The 11,426-nt window shown below is 35.1% G+C and overlaps 1 pseudogene; it reads right to left on the bottom strand.

Annotated features, from left to right (window-relative positions):
* Positions 1-1,703: 1,703 nt before the first annotated feature.
* Positions 1,704-5,975, bottom strand: LOC127249398 (uncharacterized; annotated as a pseudogene).
* Positions 5,976-11,426: the final 5,451 nt, after the last annotated feature.

The following is an 11,426-nucleotide window of genomic DNA, read 5'->3' as shown; positions in this document are numbered from 1 at the left end:
AAATAAGGCTCAAATAACTCACTTAAGGGTTCTTTGTTAGAAGGCTAAGCACACTCGTCATCTAACTTCATTAACAAACATGGCAAGATCCTAATGAACTAAGTAAGCACTACAACCTCCGCTCAAAATACACAAGAAGACATGCAGGGAAGTTATCAAAATAAAGCATTATATCGCATCAAAAAATCTAATCTCCCCCCACACCTAATTAGTGCAATGTCCCTATTGCAAGAAATAAAGATGAAACAAAAGGGTAGAGAAAAGAAACTTCCTTGGAATAGGTGGGGGCGACCGGCCATTGAGAAAGAGACCCGAGACTCGCACTGGTTGGGGCAGTAGGAGGGATCCAACTCTTGCACCTTGCCCATCGTGCCTTCACGCAAAATAATTCAACAATAAAATTACAATTCCTCAATAAATTCCACAAAACATTTGCACTAGAAATTATACCCGACATCAAACATAAATTTCAAATATGTATTCCACATGCAATCGACAATTGCACCATATCAACATCATTCTCAATCATCTATATGCATCCATTTATCGATTGCATCAAAGAACCTCTACGAAAATCGCCCAAATTAAAATTCTTCATCATCAACTGATTTTATATAATATTTAGGCAATATCGATAGAGGTTAACCAAGAGAATGCAATAGATTAAAAAGTAGGAGAATTCCCTGAAATCAAACCGGAAAACTGGAGAAAATCGAAACAACGAAAAGGGCGGCGCTGGCTGGTGGCGCGGACCGGCTGAAAAATAGCGGCAACTGATGGACGACGTCGCAGTCTCGCAGAGAGGCGGCATAATGGTGAACGGTTCAAAGCGGCGAAGAAAAGAGGGAGGCGGCGGCTCTGCGAGAGAGTGAGGGAGAGAGAAAAATGATTTAGGGTTCTAACAGTGTAATAATAATGATAATAATAATAATAATAATAATAAATAATCCTAACGTAATTGTAATAAATATAGTAATAATAATAATAACGTATGACTATTATAGCAATATAGAAATAAAAAAATTTGAATTTAATTACTAAAAATAATAATTGTAATTATAGAAACAATAATAAATATAGTAATAAATATCATAATAATTATAATTATAGATATAATAATAAATATAATAATAAGAATAAATATACTAACTATAATAATAAGAAATATAGAAACAAAATATATATATATATAAAATTAAAAAAAAATAAAATAACAATAATAAATATTTAAAAAAATATTACGAGTATATATAAAAAAATAAAATAAAATTAATAGCTATTATAATATTTATTATAGAAATAAAAATAAATATAGTAATATTAAATTTAATAATAATATTAATAAATATAATATATATAATAATTTTCCCAAAATAAACCATTTTTGCACAATTTTTCAGAATATAAGACTTCATTAGGCGTGATCACGCTTAAAGAAGTTCTACGTTCTGATTTCTTTAAAAATTTCTCCCTTTCATCAATCACAACACACTGGATGCGTGGTCACGCCTAAGAATCATTCTCATTCTGCTCCACTCAACCACAAAAATTTCACCTGTCATCAAAACACCAAATACAAGGCATGAAATTGACTTCGAAATACAAGAAAACTAAAAACACACAAAATAAAATTAAAACACTTGGGTTGCCTCCCAAGAAGCGCCTTTGTTTATTGTCGTTGGCTCGACACAACATCTTTTAAGCTAATCACGCGGCTCAAAGAGAACTACGCACTCCACTTCTTTGCTCTGGAACCCCTCATAGTAAAGTTTAAGACGAGGCCCATTCACAACAAACCTCTTTTCCGTGCTTAGACATTGAATCTCAACTGCACCATACAGAAAAACGTTAGTAATAAAAAACGGACCTATCCATCGAGAGCGAAGCTTACCTGGAAACAGTTTAAGTCGAGAATGATAGAGCAAAACTTTTTGGCCAACTTTGAATTCTTTCCTCAAAATATTATGATCATGAAATTTCTTACTTTTCTCTTTATAAATCATAGCATTCTCGTAAGCTTCGTTTCGAATCTCCTCCAACTCTTGCAACTGTAATTTCCTACATTCTCCAACTTCACTCAAATTCATGTTACACTGATTAATCGCCCAAAAAGCCCTATGTTCAAGTTCAACAGGTAAATGGCAAGGCTTACCAAAGACTAACCTGTAGGGCGACATCCCTAGTGGAGTTTTGTATGCAGTTTTGTATGCCGATAATGCATCCACTAAGCGTAAACTCCAATCCTTCCTATCTGGCCTCACTATTTTCTCTAAAATTCCCTTTATCTCTCAATTGGAAACCTCTGCTTGCCCGTTTGTTTGCGGATGATATGACGTAGAGACCTTATGAAGAACTCCATACCTGCGAAACAACGTTGAAATGGTATTGTTGCAAAAATGTGTGCCTCGATCACTTACTATTGCCCTAGGCATTCCAAAACGAGTGAAAATCAAAGATTTCAGGAAATCTGCAACAACCTTAGCATTGTTAGTTCGGGTAGCCTTTGCTTCCACCCACTTCGACACATAGTCAACAGCAAGTATGATATACAAAAAAACCATGTGAAAGTGGAAATGGACCCATAAAATCCATACCCCACACATCGAATACCTCAACAAACAACATCGGTGTTAGGGGCATTTGATTTCTAGCAGAAATATTGCCTACTCTTTGACATTTATCACATGCTTTGCAAAATTCATAAGCATCCTTAAATAATGTAGGCCAATAAATTCCACTATCGAGTACCTTTCTTGTAGTCCGTTGGGAGCCAAAATGACCTCCACATTCTAATGAATGACAAAATTTCAAAATGGACTCATATTCACTTTCTTCAACACAACATCGAATAACTTGGTCCGCACATTGTTTCCACAAGTAGGGATCATCCCAAACATAGTACTTTGCATCGCTTTTCATCTTGTCTTTCTTTGCTTTTGTCCATCCTACAGCGAATTTATTAGTGACCAGATAGTTCACTAAATCAGCATACCAAGGAGAAGAACAAGAAATCGCAAGTAATTGCTCATCCGGAAAATACTCCCTCAAATGTAATTCATCATGAACCATAGGAAGACGACTTTAATGGTCAGCTACCAAACTTTTGCTTCCTTTTTTTATCTCGAATCTCCACATCAAATTCTTTTAGGAGTAATATCCATCGTATAAGCCTTCGCTTGCTTTCCTTTTTCGCCATTAGATACCTCAAAGCTGCATGGTCGGAAAATACAATTACTTTAGTACCCAGCAAGTAAGATCTAAATTTTTCTAAAGCAAAAACAACGGCTAAGAGTTCTTTTTCAGTAGTGGAGTAGTTCAATTGGGCTCCATTGAGTGCTTTTGATGCATAGTAGATTGCCCATGGAATCTTTCCACTTCTCTGTCCAAGTACAGCCCCCACTACGGTGTCGCTTGCATCACACATAATCTCAAAAGGTAAATCCCAATTCGGTGGTTGAATGATGGGCGGTGATGTAAACAACTCTTTAATCTTGTCAAATGCCTTCTTACACTCTTCATCAAACTCAAATTGAACATCTTTTTGTAACAATCGGAAAAGAGGAGCAGCCACCTTCGAGAAATCTTTACTGAACCGACGATAAAATCCTGCATGCCCTAAAAATGAACGCAAATCTCTCACCGAAGTGGGATAGGGTAAAGCAGAGATAATTCAATCTTGGCTTTATCTACCTCTATTCCTTTTGATGAAACTAAATGTCCAAGAACTATTCCCTCTTCTACCATAAATTGACATTTTTCGCAATTCAACACTAACTTGGTTTCTTTACACATTTTTAAAATCACTGCCAAATTGTCTAAACAAGTGTCAAAATCATCTCCATATACACTGAAATCATCCATAAAAACCTCAATAATCTTACCTACATATTAAGAAAATATGCTCACCATACACCGCTGAAATGTCGCAGGGGCATTGCACAAGCCAAATGGCATCCGCCTATAAGCAAAAGTGCCAAAAGGACATGTGAATGTCGTCTTTTCTTGATCCTCTGGTGCGATGGCAATTTAAAAATAGCCTGAAAAACCATCTAGGAAACAAAAATGAGATTTTTCCGCTAACCTCTCAACCATTTGATCAATGAAAGGTAATGGAAAATGATCTTTCTTTGTAACTGAATTTAGCTTACGGTAGTCGATGCATTGACGCCAACCGGTTTGTTTCCGAACCGGTATCAACTTACCATCGTGGTTAGCCTCTACAGTAACTTCCGTCTTCTTGGGAACAACATGAGTTAGACTTACCCATTGACTATCCAAAATTGGATAGATTATATCGGCATCCAAGAGCTTCAAGATCTATTTCTTTACGACTTCTATCATAGCAGGATTCAACCTCCTTTGAGCTTGCCTTATTGGCTTGGTATTTTCCTCAAGCACAATCTTGTGGGTACAAAGAAATGGGCTAATGCCCTTGATGTCAGCTAATGTCCATCCAATAGCCTCCTTGTGCTCTCTCAAAATTCGGATCAACTTTTCTTCTTGGCTTGAAGACAATGTAGCAGATATGATTACTGGTAATGTCTCTCCAACTCCTAAGAAGACATATTTCAAGTTCGAGGGCAATGGCTTCATCTCCAAAGCCGGTGCCTGCACAACAGATGGCAACAACCCCTTATCAGATTTTGCTAAAACTGAATTAACCACAACATACCTTAATGGTTCATGCGGCAGAGATTGCAAAGCTAAAATCATTTCTTCCAATGCACCAGTTATGGGAAATTCATCCATAGAGTTCATCTCCAAGCAGTTTGTGAGTGCAACCTCTAATTCATCCTTTCCACTCAAGTCAAAGACTTTCTGCACATTTTGAGTAAGAACATCTACACAACACAAAGTATTAGGCTCCACAGGATATCCCATTGCATCAAAAATATTAAAATGAACTTTTACACCTTCGAACTCCATAGTCAGTGTCCCTGTTTTAATATCAACCTTTGTTTGTGCGGTGCACATAAAAGGCCGTCCAAGCAAAATGGGGGAGGGATTAGGTGAATTGTCATCATGCATATCTAGAACATAGAAATCAACAGGGAATATTAACTCATTCACTTGCACAAGAACATCCTCAATTATCCCTTCAGGGTAAGAGTTGGTTTTATTGGCAAGTTGAATTATTATCCCCGTTTCTTTCAAAGGTCCAATGTTCAAAGAGTTAAAAATAGACTTAGGCATAACATTTATAGTTGCTCCTAAATCCAACATAGCCCTTTTAATTTCCATCTTACCTATTTTGCACGGGACTACAAACATACCTGGATCTCCGCATTTTTGTGGCAATTTTCTTTGCAGCACGGCGGACACAGTCTCTCCAGCTAGCATATTTTCGTCCCCTCTCAACTTCTGCTTCTTAGTACACAACTCCTTCAGAAATTTAGCATAACGGGGGACTTGCTTAATTGCGTCAAGCAAAGGAATACTTAGCTCTACTTTCTTAAACATCTCCATGATCTCTTTGTCTTTATCGCTCTTAGCTGGTTTCGCTAACCTGTGAGGAAATGGAGCACTATTAAGATTGGATTGAATAAAAGGATCAGAAATTACCTGATCAGTAGTCTTGTTCACTTCATGCTCAATCTCCTTCTCAATCTTCTGTTCACCTCTCTCTTTTTCAGTAATCACCTTCGAACCCTTCAGCTCCTTACCACTCCGCAAGATCATTGAACTAACATTGCTCGGGTTCATGTGGATTTGAGCTGGCAGCTTGCCTTTTTCCTTTTCTTTCATCTCACGCATCTCTTTCACGACTTGAGACATCTGATCTTCCAAGTTCTTTATGCTTGTTCTCGTCTCTTGCTGAAATTGCAAAACATTAGAGGCAATTATTTTCACCATATCATGCAAAGAGTTACCAGGAACGGGAGCTTGGTGCATAGTCCTTTGTTGCTGTTGCTGTGCTTGTGGTTGAAAACCCGGTGGTTGCTGTTCACCAAAGGATTGCCGATTCTGATTCTCATTTCAAAATTTGGGGTGGTCTCGCCATCCCCGATTGTATGTGTTTGAATATGGATCATAAGGCCTTCTTGGTGCAAAACCTGCAGCATTCACTTCCACTTCTTCTCTTAGTGTGGGACAAGCATCCGTGGGATGCTCAACACTCCCACAAATTCCATACGGCTACACTTGAGCATTACCTACAACAAGTTTCCTCACAAAAGCAGTTAGCTCATTCAATTGTTGTTGCATAGGAGAACTTACCTCAACAGCTTCTTTCACTCCCACGACATCCCTTGGCTCAAATTGTTGAGAGTTCATGGCCATATCATTCAACAATTCCCAAGCTTCTTTCGGAGTCTTATTTATTAAAGCGCCTCCACTGGCAGCATCGATGATCCTCCTGTCAATAGAAGTTAGTTCTTCATAGAAATATTGGATTAAAATTTGCTCAGAAATTTGATGTTGGGGACATCGAGCAATTAATTTATTGAATCTATCCCAATACTCGTATAAGGACTCCCCTGATGCTTGTTTAATGCCACAAATCTCTTTTTGCAAATTCGCAGCCCGGGATGCGGGAAAGAACTTCTCAAGAAATTTGCGCTTCATGTCCATCCATGTGATAACACTCCCGGCCGGCAAGTTAAACAACCAATCTTTAGCTGCATCCTTCAAAGAGAATGGAAAAGCCCGGAGCTTTATTTGATCCTCAGTGACTCCCGGAGGTTTCATACTCGTACATACCACATCGAATTCCTGCAAGTGCTTGTGTGGTTCCTCCCCTGCCAAGCCATGAAAAGACGGCAATAAATGAATTAGTCCAGATTTAAGTTCAAATGGCGTATTATCGGCTATAGCAGGAAAAGTAATACACAAAAGGTGCTGAATTAAGTCGGGAGCAGCTAGTTCCCTCAAGGTTCTTTGTGCCATTGGATTTATCAAAACTTCTTCAACTTCCTTGGGCTCTTCACCCTCGTTAGAACTAGAGGTATCCGCTAGTTGGATAGCTAAGTCAAGTCCCGGTGACTCAACTTCTTTCTCGGCCCTCTGACGCTCTTTAACTTCTTTCCATAAACGACGTGCAGACCTTTCGATTTTTTAATCAAACACTAATTCACCTATACGACCAGTTCGAGGCATAAACCATTAAGCAAAAATTAGAGCTAAATAAATAAAAGAAACAACCAAATATCAAAAATCAAATTACTATTCCCCGGCAACGGCGCCAAAATTGCTAGCCTCGTCAAAGCTGCAAAATAAAGTATCAGTTCCTACACCACAAAAAAACCTGCAAAATGCAATAGTTCGGTGAGTAGGGTCGTCTCCGCAGGGAACAATAATAATATTGAAATTCGGTTATCTAAAATTATACTATATACATAATGGGGGGTTTGAATTTATCACACTAAATAAGAGAAAATAAATTCGCTCAACTAAATAAAATAAAATAAAATGCACGGCAGATTACCAAAGATGATTAGACTCTAGCATAGGCATGAATTTTTCATTCGGGATATGAAATTTGATCATCGACTAAAAGTCAAATTCATCGACTAGTTGGATAAATTGGTTAAAGTTGATCTACAAGGGTTCCCAACCAACCTTTCCTTACTTTTTCGATAGCTAAGGTACGATCGTTAGCTATTTCTCTAATCGGGAAAGCATCCTAGTTACGACCGTAGTTTTCTAACTCAACAGCAGTATAAACTAGAAAGGCCCAATTCAATTTAACAAGCTCCTACGAGGATTTGTCTAAAATTGATCTTAATTCTTCCCTAGAGTGTTCTTCTCTAGGTTGCTACGCCAATTGGAAAATCACAATTACGTATGTCAATCCCTAATATAGCTATGAAATCCTAAATTGGTACGTGCGCAATAATCAATTCAAAATTTCTAAACTCATCAATTTAAAGAATTAAAAATACCCAACATCGATGAACACCAATTTTAATCGAAACCAAGTCTCACAATTTCAATCCCGAACATCAATACATACCTACACTAGAAATGAAACTACTCGCAATCCATAGCAATTAAAAATATAAAATAAATCAAAGAGTTCATCATGCCTTCAAGTTTAAAAATCGACAACAAACCAATTCTAGAAATGAAGAAAAAAGTGCCCGGAAGTTCTTCTGCGTTGCTCTCCAAAGTTCCCGTACGTAGTATCTTCCTTCGCTTCTCTTCTCTCTCAGAAATAGGTTGTAGGTGAGATCGTGGTAGAGAACGTGGTAGTCCCCTTCTCTTCTCCTCTTAAATTAAAAAAATCGTCTCTTCAAGTCCATCATAAGATCCCCTTTGCACTTTAAACCAAACAATTCTAAAATTGCTAATTAACCCCGGAGGACCTTTTTGCAATATTCATTTTTTTCTGCTTCGTGATCATGCCTAAGGACTTTCTGCGTTCTGCTTTTCTCTCCAATATGCCCAAAATTTGTCAACTCCTCAACGCCTAATAGAAAGTTCAAAAACACACCATTAGGAGCATATATACAAAATTCGCATCCAAAAACCGTCTAAAATATAGTAAAATATTTATCTAATATCGCATATATCAGTGGAAGTGAAATAAATGAAGGAGCTGATGATACATTTAATAAAGTCATACCATCGCCGTTAAGTTTTAACGGATGAGGGTTTTTCTGCAACATTTTAAAAACTACGTTTAGATTTTTTGAAATTTTAGAACCATAAAATTTTTTCAACAAATTCGAATAATCACAAGGAATTTTTTGCTATTTTAAATATTAAAATATTTTCTGAACATATCTAAGTACATCTTTTAGAACAATAGAATGAATTCAGTAAATGTGTTTTTAAAGATAAGTTTATATGTATTTTTCATATATAAAAAATATATATATATACTGTAAAAATTAACATATTTGTAATAGAAATTTCGTTTCGAAAGCTCATGTAGCTTACACAATCCATCTTTAATTCTGTCCCTGAAAAAATAAATTTACTAACGAAAAAATTTCACAAAAATGTTATTTTCTTGTAGTAAATATATCACTGCCACAAAAAATAGATTTTTGTCTTGTAAATTGTCTTGGAATCAATTCCAAGACTGTGAAAATACATACATTTAATATTTGTTATATCAACTAAATTGTTTTGGTCTCAGAAAATACAAGACTTCGAAGACATATTAAATATATATATATCATAAAACTCCTTTATTTTGATTTCTCTTTAATAAACAAATATAGATATCTATATTTAAAACATTCTCATTTTTATAAAATTAGATTTAAGTTAATCATAAATAAATAAATATATTTTTTATTTACTTGTATTATATAAAATTTTATTATCTACAAAATATTTATATATATATATGTATTATTGAGATATAATGTTAAAATATTTAAACTACCAACAATACTGCTCATATAAAAAATAATAAATTAATATTATAACTTATTATTAATAATTTATTACACTACCTAAAATAAAATATGATGTCCTTAACAAAATTGAATCATTTGACTTGAAACGAAACAAATATATATATTTTATTTTAATTGGGTGTGATGGCTCAGAATTCAAATTCACCCACTTCCAAACTTCCATAATAATTCAAATTTCCCCATAATTCATCGAATTCTTCTAATTAAATATATATATATATATATATACACTTATATAACAAACCTACACAAACTCTAAGGGTATCTCCAAATGGAGCTGATGGGTGGATTTGGGCTCCAACGGACCAAAAATTAATCTTATGCAAAAGATTTTGTGTTGCTACAGTGTCAATTTTTGTATAGCTCTGAAGCAACGTCAAACCGACATCAAATCCCATGTCAATTTTTAGCGTTGCCTTTTGTTTTTTTTTGTTTTTAATTGTTTATTTTTTATCTTTTAATTTTTTAAAAAAATATTTAAAAAAAATTAATGTAAATTATAAAAATAATTTTTTAAAAAAAGTAATATATAAAATTAAATATTTAAAGAATATTACTAAAATATAATAGTTGAAATAAATATATTGTAGTAACTGTATTTATGTAGTTAAAACGATATAAATGAAATTTATGAGTTAAAGGTCACATAATACATCCACACCCTGCCACTACCCTCTCCCCACCCCAAATATGTTTTTCTTTCTTCCTTCCTTTATTCCTTTTGCCTTTTTCGTCTGGGGTGGCAGCGGCAACGGTACCAGGTTGTTGAGCTCCTTTTTCTTCTTCCAGAACACTGTCTTCTCCCTCTCCTTTTTCATTTTTCTTCTTCTTCTTCTTCTTCTTCGGCGGCAATAGCGTCTTCTCTTCTTCCTACTTCTTCTCCGTCAGCGACGGCAGCGGCAACAGTGGAGCCGGCAGCGGAAACGACATCTTCTTCTCCTCCTTTCCTCCTTCTCCAGCGGTGACGGCAACGGCGTCTTCTACTCTTCCTTCTTCTTCTCCGGCGGAGACGGCAGCATCCGCGGAGGCAGAGGTTGTAGCAGCAAGTTGCCGAAATAGATTTTGAATTGATTATTTTTAAAAAAAATAATAATAACAATTGTTTCATAAATTCTGAGACAATTACAAAATTCATCCACACGATTGTCAATACTTCCGCTTCTAATTGGTCTCCGAATTTTCAAAATTATTGAGTTGTCTAAAAAATTCCGATGCTAAAACCTTTTTCTATGTAGTGTATTTATGATAGTTTCATTTTATAGACATGATTTATTTCGAAGGCTAATTCTTTTAAAATCCTTTCCATATTAAATTATTTTACTTTTCACTTTTCATTCATAATTTTATTTTTCACAAGAAATATTTATCGATATCAAACCTCTTCCCAACCAATGACGTTGGCACCTACACTAACATCGATACCAAACACCAACCCAGACCACAATGGTCAAGCACCAATATTGACTAGACAAGGGCTCGATTGTTGTATGTATTTTCATAAAACATAAAAAAATTAGAATTTTTGCAAACAAAAGTTTATACTTTTTCAGCTTTACTTCAAATATTATTCAAACGGACAACCAATAATATGACACGATACTTGAAGAACATGTTCATTACCTCACTCATTCTTCATTTGACTGAAACCAATATTATCTATAAATATTTCATATAATGATTTAAGGAGTGTAAGTACTTTGATATTTCTTTTTTACGGTATTAGTGTCAATATATGAAATTAATTTACTTGTTATCCAAGAAAATTTGTAATATTGAGTATTAAACAGATTGTGTTAAAAGACACACTATTACAATGAATCATCTTATCGAGACAATGGTCCGATTTTGTTTGTACTTCTATATGTAAATATGTAAAATATATTTTGAAAAAAAAAGAAATAATTATACTTTTCAACTTTACTTAATATTTTTTATATCGTAATTAATACTTTTAGGTCCCCAAATAATCAATTTCCACACACACAGCAGCACCCTGCGCTTAGATGAACAATAAACTACTAAATACCCACACCACATATAACTTGTTTGTTGTTGGAA

The sequence above is a fragment of the Andrographis paniculata genome, unplaced genomic scaffold (genome assembly GCF_009805555.1).
Source record: "Andrographis paniculata isolate CXL003 unplaced genomic scaffold, ASM980555v1 Contig11END, whole genome shotgun sequence".
NCBI lineage: Eukaryota > Viridiplantae > Streptophyta > Magnoliopsida > Lamiales > Acanthaceae > Andrographis > Andrographis paniculata.
The sequence above is the reverse complement of the archived record's forward strand: the minus strand, read 5'-3'. Positions and strand labels throughout refer to the sequence as shown.